Source organism: Magnolia sinica, chromosome 14 (assembly GCF_029962835.1).
Source record: "Magnolia sinica isolate HGM2019 chromosome 14, MsV1, whole genome shotgun sequence".
NCBI lineage: Eukaryota > Viridiplantae > Streptophyta > Magnoliopsida > Magnoliales > Magnoliaceae > Magnolia > Magnolia sinica.
Genome location: NC_080586.1, coordinates 29,418,502 through 29,427,897, shown reverse-complemented (window position 1 = coordinate 29,427,897; position 9,396 = coordinate 29,418,502).

Below are 9,396 nucleotides of genomic sequence, written 5' to 3'. Positions count from 1 at the left end.
AGAGTTTGTCAAAATGCAGAACATTGAAAAATATTCACCCTCGATATATTTGTCGATAAATCAAGTGGACTATCAATTAAATCGTCCAAGAATTGATATCATCGATGCTTCTTTGGAATTTGAAAAGTCACATGATCGACAATGTTATCGAGGACACCTTTGATCACATCGAATCGGGTACATCGATATCATCGAAACCATGTTCGATGATATCGAAGATCACCGCCCGATAAATAGCTGACAAGCGGGAAAAAATTAGTTTTGCTTCCCTGCTTGACTTTTCTAGGCTCTTCTTCCATGGCTCTCGTCATCTGTCAACCATATGCCATGTAAAGTGTCTTAAATCAGGTAATCTCTAACACATACTCTTGATTCCTCAAAGTATACTTTGTTGTGTTAGGGTCTTCCAAGTTCTAAATTTCAGGTCAGTTCTCAAGTTTCTCAGATTCTTCTTTCTTCTGACATTTCCTTATGAGTTGTTCTAATGAATAAGGAGATAGGAAAATCTCCAGCCATCGGTGAGTCATCTCGGCCTATTCGAAAGAAAGTTGTGGCTTCAAGAGAAAGGGGAAGGGCTCAATCTCAACGATCCCTTGCACGTCCACGGAGCTCCTCTACTTGGTAGTCGTCTTGTAGAGAAGCTCCGGTTGAAGCACCGGCACCGCCACATACTGCTATGGGTCCTCCTCCACACATACTTGAAAAATACTCAGGAAGGTGCTTGGTGTATGAGCGTAGGGCTGACAGGGAATGCATAAAATCCTACAATGTAGAGGTTCTGTTAGAGGCAATCGACTGGCTGCCTCTTCTTAATTTCAGGGGAGCATGTCATATTGAGCGGACATATCGCTTCTTTGCATATTGTCATTCTCCAACACTATAACCACCATCCTTTACTGTCACAGTTGATATGATAGTGTTGAGATTATTGTAGAATCCATCGCTAGCATTCTTGATTTAACTTTATCACTAGTTGGATTTTTGACCTTGATCTTGAAAATCCTATCACTCGGTCTACAATTACAAAATTCATGTGTCAGGGTTGAGATATCCCATGGTATCAAGGGAATGCCTTAAAAGCAAAATATTTGCACCCTCGCTACCGTATCTTGCATGGGATATTTTGCTCAAATGCCTATCCTCGTGGACCTAATCGCGCTGATCTTACTGGGTTCATGACAATGATTATGTACTGTGTTGCCACTGGAGTCAAACTTTGTCTGCCTACTTTAATCCTTCACCAAATAACAAGTGTCATCTACCAGTCCAGAGCAGTATATTTGCCCTTTCCCCACATCATTCATGTAATCTGTGATAAAATTAGTATTCCTCAAATAAATGATCCTGAGCGTCCTCTCCAACACTTTAACAAGGTCAATGCACGAAAATTGGACCTTAAATTTCATGACTATATGGAGGAGGAATATGAGGAGGCTATTCATGAAGGTGGAGAAACGGGAGAAGGCACAACACCAACTGGTGGAGATCCTGTGGAGACACAGCCAGTTCCAGATTTGAGTGGTTTGGCTAAGATCCAACGTGTCAAGTTTCACCAAGATAGGTTTGGTGTAACACAGTGGGGACTGGCTCGGATAGAAGACAAGATAGGGAGAAATGATGCAAGGTTCTCAGCATTGGAGAAGATGTCTAGCATGCAGTAGTCCATGCAGCAATTAGTAGATTTGATCACTTGCCGTCGCAACGACACAACACCATCTTCCTCCGCTCTTCTGCCATAGTGCTGTTATCTGGAAGTTGTCACATACACTCTACTCTCATCTCCGCGTATGGGCATTAGTATCTTTTTGAATGCCCTATGCTCACATGAGTGTATGTGATGGCTTAATAACCTGCATAGTTTTACAAGTTGTTTATATATATATATATATATATATATATATATATATATATATATGCCCATGGATGGGCTAGATATTTGTGTTTGTGTTTGGGTGCCTGAGGCTGGGCTTGGTTTTTAGTTTGTTTGGGTTATGGCTGTTTATAATTCGTATCTATTTACTGCCATATTTTGCGATCCCCTGTTTTATCTGGTTTATATCTGTTTTGTGCATGTGATGCTTGATCTTTATCTCAATATTATCTGCCTATTTCACTTCTTTTCTTTATCCTAATATGCATACATGTTTTCTATAATGAGATGTTCTTTTACATTTATCTATTATGTTTCTTCTATCTGACTTTTGGTTCTTCTATATGCTTCTACTTCAGTCAATATCCACAATTATGTTATCCTTTGCCGATGACTAAAAAAAGGGGGGAGAACAAATCCACACCCCGAAGGAAAATTGTGTGTATTTGTTTGTAGATGGTGGTGCAGGTTTTAGGGGGAGCAGCTACAAGACGACAAGGGGAGATTGCTGTTAGGGGGAGTAGCTACTGAATGTGTGTGTGTGTGTGTGTGTGTAAACTAGATAACTTTGTAAAATTGTGTAAAGTTCAAGTACACACAATTTAGGGTGTTTGTCTAGAAGTTGTTCAAGGGTGTTTTGGAGTTTTGTCACGTAATTGACAAAGGGGGAGATTGAAAGTGCCTTGGTTAGTCAATTAGCATGAGTGTTGAGTTAGCTAGACAAAGAAGCCACATAAGAAGAATGATCAAGTGTCTGCGTCAACAGGATGTGTGCCCGAACTCGTCACAGGTAAATCTTAGCCTTACATCCCATGTCCCGAAACACCAGGTACTTAAATCCCTTAAAATTTAATAAAACACCCTAAGGTCTTTGGTTAGAAAACTTTTTTCAAACTTCAGGAAAATCTATAAGTTTTCTACCTTTGTCGATTTATCGACAAGTGGTTCGATGCAATCGAACCCTGTTGTCGATGTCCTCGAATCTCACTCGATCTTATCGAAATGAGGATCAAAGATGTCCAGCAATCACAAAGATATCTGGACTGAATTATTGATGGATCGATGGACTCATCGATATCATTAATTTTTGAATCTCGAGTACATCGAAGCCAACTCGATAACATCGACATCTAGTCAGTTGTGTTCAAAAAGCTACCATGACATATCATATGATTCTCGATATATCGAAGGGCTCCTCAATATGCTTAGAATTCAAATCTCGATGATATCAATAGTTCTTCGAGGATATCGGATCTGGACACAATTCTATCCAGCAAGATTTTTCAGGTTGTTTTTCTCGGATCGAGGGTCACTCGATAAAATCGATATTCAAATATTGATCATATCGAGGCATGATTGATGTCATCGAAAGTGGACATAAATTGTTTAGCAAGCTTATAGGAAAATCCCTTAGAATTATCGATGAATTGACACTACCCTCGATATCATTGATATTTAAATTTCGATGATATCGAGTGATGCTCGATCATATCATATACCTAAAATATTTCAAAGGCAAGTACTCTCTCATTTTTAAATGTCAAGGAATCGAACCTCATGTCGATGAAATCGGAGTTTGAAATCTGATGACATCGATGCATGTTTGATTTCCACGACTAGTTGGTAAAAGATTTCAAAAGCGTTTGACAGTTGAGTTGGTGTCATCTAGCAGCCAGTCGATGCTATCGAGAGTATTGTAACGCCTCGAAAATCGAGGGTCGAGCAGAAGCTAAACTCCTGACTTCCAACGCATCACTTATGCAACATAAATAATGATGGTTAAATGTTGTCCATATTAGTGCATTAAACATGAATGGAATTGCAGTAAATTAGTATATCATACTCCAGAGATGATTAAATTAAGTAAGTGGAAGACTGTGATAGATATATAAAGTATATGCGTGGTTATAAACTCCCAGATTATGATCATGTCACCAGACTGAGTATATACATGTTTGTTCCAAAATATACAAAATAACAAAGTGTAATATCCAACTACTTCGTATCCCTATAATCCTATCGATCAGTACATGGTTTACATAGACCCGCCTGATAGCTGCACATAGGAGAACTCCTCCTCCTCATCAAAGAAATCCAGCTCTGTCACGTAAGGTGCATCACAACCTGCATCTAAATCAGAGTCTAGTTGGTGTTTTAAAACACCATCCCAGAGTGAGAGTGAGTGATCAACTCAGTGGAGTTATAAGGCAAAGGTTAACATGTTATCAATTCAGTCAAGCAGTAATGATAAAGTAATACAATAAGCATTTCCTAACAACTTTGGTTAATGTAAGGATGATATGTGGTAATGATGCAAGCCCTCGCCTGCACTCCCTCAGTGACACCATCTCACGGTCGCGCATGCTACCCTCACTGTGCCTTCATTGCCAAAGCACATGCAATGCGGTGCATGATCGTATTAGCTAAGTAATTTATTAGGTACATTCATACAACATATTTGGAAAGCTAAGGTACCTCCCTTTATATCATTTACCCAAACGATAATCCATCTAGGGTCATCAATCCTAGTTAATCACATACAATAGGCAAGTTATAGGGTAACATCACCCTTTATTTGAAAAGCAGTGGATCGACAAGTTCACGTCGCTACGGGAGGCTTGTCACCTCAATGTAGGCCTAGTTTATACTCGAGGTCACTACGGAAAGGCTCGTCATCTTAGTGGAGGACGACAACTCAAATAAAGTATCCCATGCACCACCATATTCGGCTCCTGAGTTTGGGTTACTCACTGGTCACTATGGGGAGGCTCGTCACCCTAGCGTAGGCCGACAGCTCGACCACGGTGTCCCATACACCACCATGCCTAGCTCATAAGTTTTAGCGGATCGTGTTACCATGGTTGAAATGGGTTTGCATTGGTAAGTGATACTTAAATTAAAGAAGTAGCGTCCATACATGGTAAACACACATTAGGCCAACCGGGTTATTTGACAAGTTCGATTGGTATGAGCGCACGCTGAATTAATCGACAAGGAGCGCATAAACACTCCACGTGGCCTAATCACTGTCGACAATCTTTGTATGACTTGGATTCATCAAACGTACCTAATGTGGCGAATCTAGTTCGGCCACTCAACCGGGATCCATTATCGATTGCCTGGACTATGTAGCTGTCCCAATCATATTCAATGCAATAGAGAGTCACATGTGATAATCATAATAACATTTAGCAAACTATTTAAATACAATAATCATTTGAGCATGTCTCAAACACATAAAGCATGTTACTATACATAGGATATTTTTATACATAAATGACGCATGTGAAATTAAGGTTACATGAAAGAATTTTATACACATAGATAAGGTAGTCGAGAATCATATCTCAACACCCATGGTAATTACAATTCAACAAAATAATTACTCATTCAGACATTTTATTAAACACTTAGCCTACACATTTATACATACATGCCCTAGCTTAGTTATAACATATATTATAGCAAATTCTTTTGCAGGGGAGTTACCATACATACAACGAACATGTATTCTAGATTAATAGTCATTGCAAGTACTAATCATGATAGTAATTTCATTCAAACATTTCAACAAACACATGGAATGTATTATATATTCACTTAGTTCATACACATGTATAATATATCGAATACATCGTAACTAAGATCATATGGTAGCAATCAAGTCAGACATAAATCATTAGCTAACATTGAAAGCCTTGAAAACCATAACCCAAAACATTTATAGTCTGTACCTTTCGTCGATACGCTCGTTACGAACTCAGTTCGTATACCACGCCTTTGTTTACGGCACAACGACTACCTAAATCATGAAATAGGTTAGCTATTTTACCGATTCCTCTATTTGAATTCCTAAAATAAGATTATGGTTAGGATTTCTTACCCAAATCGAAGTTAGAATTGATGGTGTAGCGATGGTGGGGTGGTGATTCAACACGAGGAGCAGTGGGGATGAATCCCAGTAACGATTTCCTGAACTCTCTCTCTTCTCCTCACTCTTTTCTCTTCTTTTCTCTCTTCTCTTTCCTAGGGTTAGAAAAATTTATATGGAATGAGAGAGGGGTGGGTTAAGCTCCTTATATAGGCCCAGAATTGGTCCAAATGGCCCCAAGGCCATGGTATACTTAGATTATAGCCAAAAGGCGTCTATTTCAGGCCAATGGAGCTCATCTGGAGGTCCATTGCTCACATACGGTCTGGAGAAAGTTCCCTGACAATGGATCTAGGCCAGGTTATGATTTTGGTCCAATCGGATTAGTGGATCAACCGTGCAGGACCTGTTTCAGTTCGACGGTCATCGTCACTCGATCAGGGCCATAAGTATACTGATGGGAGGTAGTTGGGTCAGAATCTGATGGTCTGAAACCTTAAATTTGGCTTGCGAGCGAACGACCCAATTCATTTAAGTTTGAGTTCATTTTCTAAAGATATTTGTGTTTCTCACACACTTCGTTCAAGGCTCAAGTTGTATGTTTTTGAATACTATTTGGACTCTATTCCCGTGATGGCTGTCAAGCCTAGTAAGGTGGTCATAACCCTATAGTTTCGTGGTTATCGGACTTTCGACGCGCTGTCCAGGTCTGATTTGGAGTTTTAATACGCTCCCGAGAGCAACTGGGTTTTGAGACTGATCCTAGGTTTTCAGGAAATGTTAAGTTAGGGATTCTAATAGGTTTGGGTCTTGCAGTTCGTATAGAAAGTGGTTCGAGCTAATTCCCTGATTTATTTAGTTTAGTACTTAATTAATTTTCGTCTAATTTCTAAAGAATTCGCTCCTTAATGATTTCTGCCTGAGGTAGTACTCGGGTCTTTGTACGGATTTTTTCGAGACGTTACAATCTACGCCCCTTAAAGAAAAATTTCATCCTCGAAATTAGTACCTTTTCGTACTCCTCGAGAATCTGAGGGTAGTTCTTACGGACTTTGGCTTCCATTTCCCAAGTAGCCTCTTCCTCAGTGTGGTGTGTCCACAGTACCTTTATAAGCAGGATAACTTTACTGTGCAGCACCTATTCCTTCTTGTCTAGATTATGTGTTGGTCGCAGTACATAGGTAGCATTCTCACTTAACTGTACCTACTCCCACTTGATAATATGGTAAGGATCAGGAATGTTTTTCTTCAACATTGATATATGAAATACGTTGTGAACGCCTGCCAGTGGTGTGGGCAAAGCAAGGCGGTACGCTACCACACCCACTCGATTTAGAATCTGGAACGGCCCAATAAATCGTGGCGTGAGTTTCCCCTTCTTGCCAAATCGGAGGACTCCCTTCATGTGGGAAACCTTAAGAAACACATGTCCCCAACTTCAAACTATAGCTGTCTCCATCTGCTATCGGTGTAACTCTTCTGTCTGCTCTGTGCTGCAAGAAGTCGAGTCTGATAATGTTGATCTTCTCTGAGGTCGCCTGTACCAAATTTGAGCCAATCAAACTCTTCTCACCAACTTCTTCCCAGCAATGCGGTACTCGACATAGATGCCCATACAGTGCTTCGTAGGGAGCCATGGTAATACTCATTTGAAAGCTGTTATTATAAGCGAACTCAGCATAAGGAAGACAGTCATCCCGATTGTCTTTGAAATCAAGCACACATGCCCACAACATGTCTTCTAACACCTGATTTACCTGTTCTGTCTGCCCATCAGTCTGTGGGTGAAATGCGGTACTGAACTTCAGTTTCACACCCATTGCTTCTTGGATATGAGTCCAAAAGATAGATGTGAATCATGTATCTCGATCTGACACGATCTCCATAGGCACTCCATGCACCCGTATGATCTCCTTGATGTACAGCCTGGCCAAATCGTCTGCTGAGTTTGAAATTCTAATGAGGAGAAAATGAGCCGATTTTGTCAATTGGTCCACAATCACCCAAATGGAGTCATGTCCATTCCTCATCTTCGGCAACCCTGAAATGAAATCTATAGAGATAAAATCCCATTTCCATTCAGCTATAGGCAGGGCTGAAGTAAACTAGGAGGTTGGTGATGCTTGGACTTGACCTACTGGCACATGAGGCAATGGGACACAAAGTCTACTATGCGGGCCTTCATGGTCCCACCAGTATGAACGTTTCATATCTCGATACATCTTCATATTACCAGGATGCATCACCATCTTTGAATTGTGAGCGGCTTCAAGAACTTCCTTTCTTAAGTCATGAAGGTTTGGGACGCATAGGCGGCCATGATAACGTAACACCTATCCGACCCAACTCTCAATTCAGAGTCTTCATCGTCACTAGCCCGTTTTCTCATCTTCATCAGCCATTTATCTTCTCTCTGAGCTAAAATGATTCGGTTGTCAATAAGTGGCCGCAAGTGGATGTGTGCGACACTCTCGAACGACTCCTCTACTGTAAGCCTCTACTCGAAGTCTCACACAAATTCTACCATATTTCATACCTTTATCACCAGCGGAGCTGTAAATGCTATCATCTTCTTGCGGCTCAACATGTCTGCTATAAGGTTGGCCTTGTCAGGATGGTAGGAGACCTCAAACTTGAAGTCTTTCAAGGTTTCCATCCATCGTCATTGCCTCATATTTAGGTCTCTCTGCATGAATATGTACCTGAGGCTCTTGTGGTCGCAAAAGAGTTCAAACTCCTCTCTATAGAGGTAATGTCTCCAGAGCTTTATTGCAAAGATGATGGCCACTAACTCTAGGTTGTGCGTAGGGTAGTTTTCCTTTTGTTTCCTCAACTGTCGCGAGGCATAAGCAATCATCGTGTCCTTCTGCATAAGAACACAACCCAGACCAATACGAGAGGCGTTGGTGTATATGGTATATCTGACCCCTTGCTCTGGTAATACTAACACAGGGGTGGATGTCAACTTATCCTTCAGTTCTTGAAAAGCTGCTTCTGCCTTCTCATTCCAGGCAAACTTGAGATCCTTCCGAGTGAGCTGAGACAACGGTCTGGCTATCTTTGAAAAATCCTTAATAAATCGATGGTAGTAGCTAGTAAGTCCTAGGAAGCTCCTTACCTCAATAACTGAATAGGGCTGCTCCAGTCCTGAACTGCGGTCACCTTAGCAAGGTCCACAACTATTCCTTCCTTGGACACCACATGTCTTAGGAACTTGACCTCTTCTTTCCAGAAGTCACACTTCTTATACTGGGCAAACAATTGGTTCTTCCTGAGAGTATCAAAGACTACTCGCAGGTGCTCCTCATGATCTTTCCGACTCTTAGAGTATATCAGGATGTCATCTATAAATACGATGACAAATCGGTACAGATACTGTCGAAACACCCGGTTCATCAGGTCCATGAACACAGTCGGTGCGTTTGTGAGTCCAAACGATATCACAAGGAACTCATAGTGCCCAAAACTGGTTCTGAATGCCGTTTTTTGCATGTCTTCATCCCTGACACATAACTGGTGATACCATGACTATAAGTTGATCTTAGTGAAGTACCGTGCCCCTTCAACTAATCGAACAGATCATCTATCCTGGGCAAATGATACTTGTTCTTTACTGTCACTTGGTTCAACCTATGATAATTAATACATAATCATA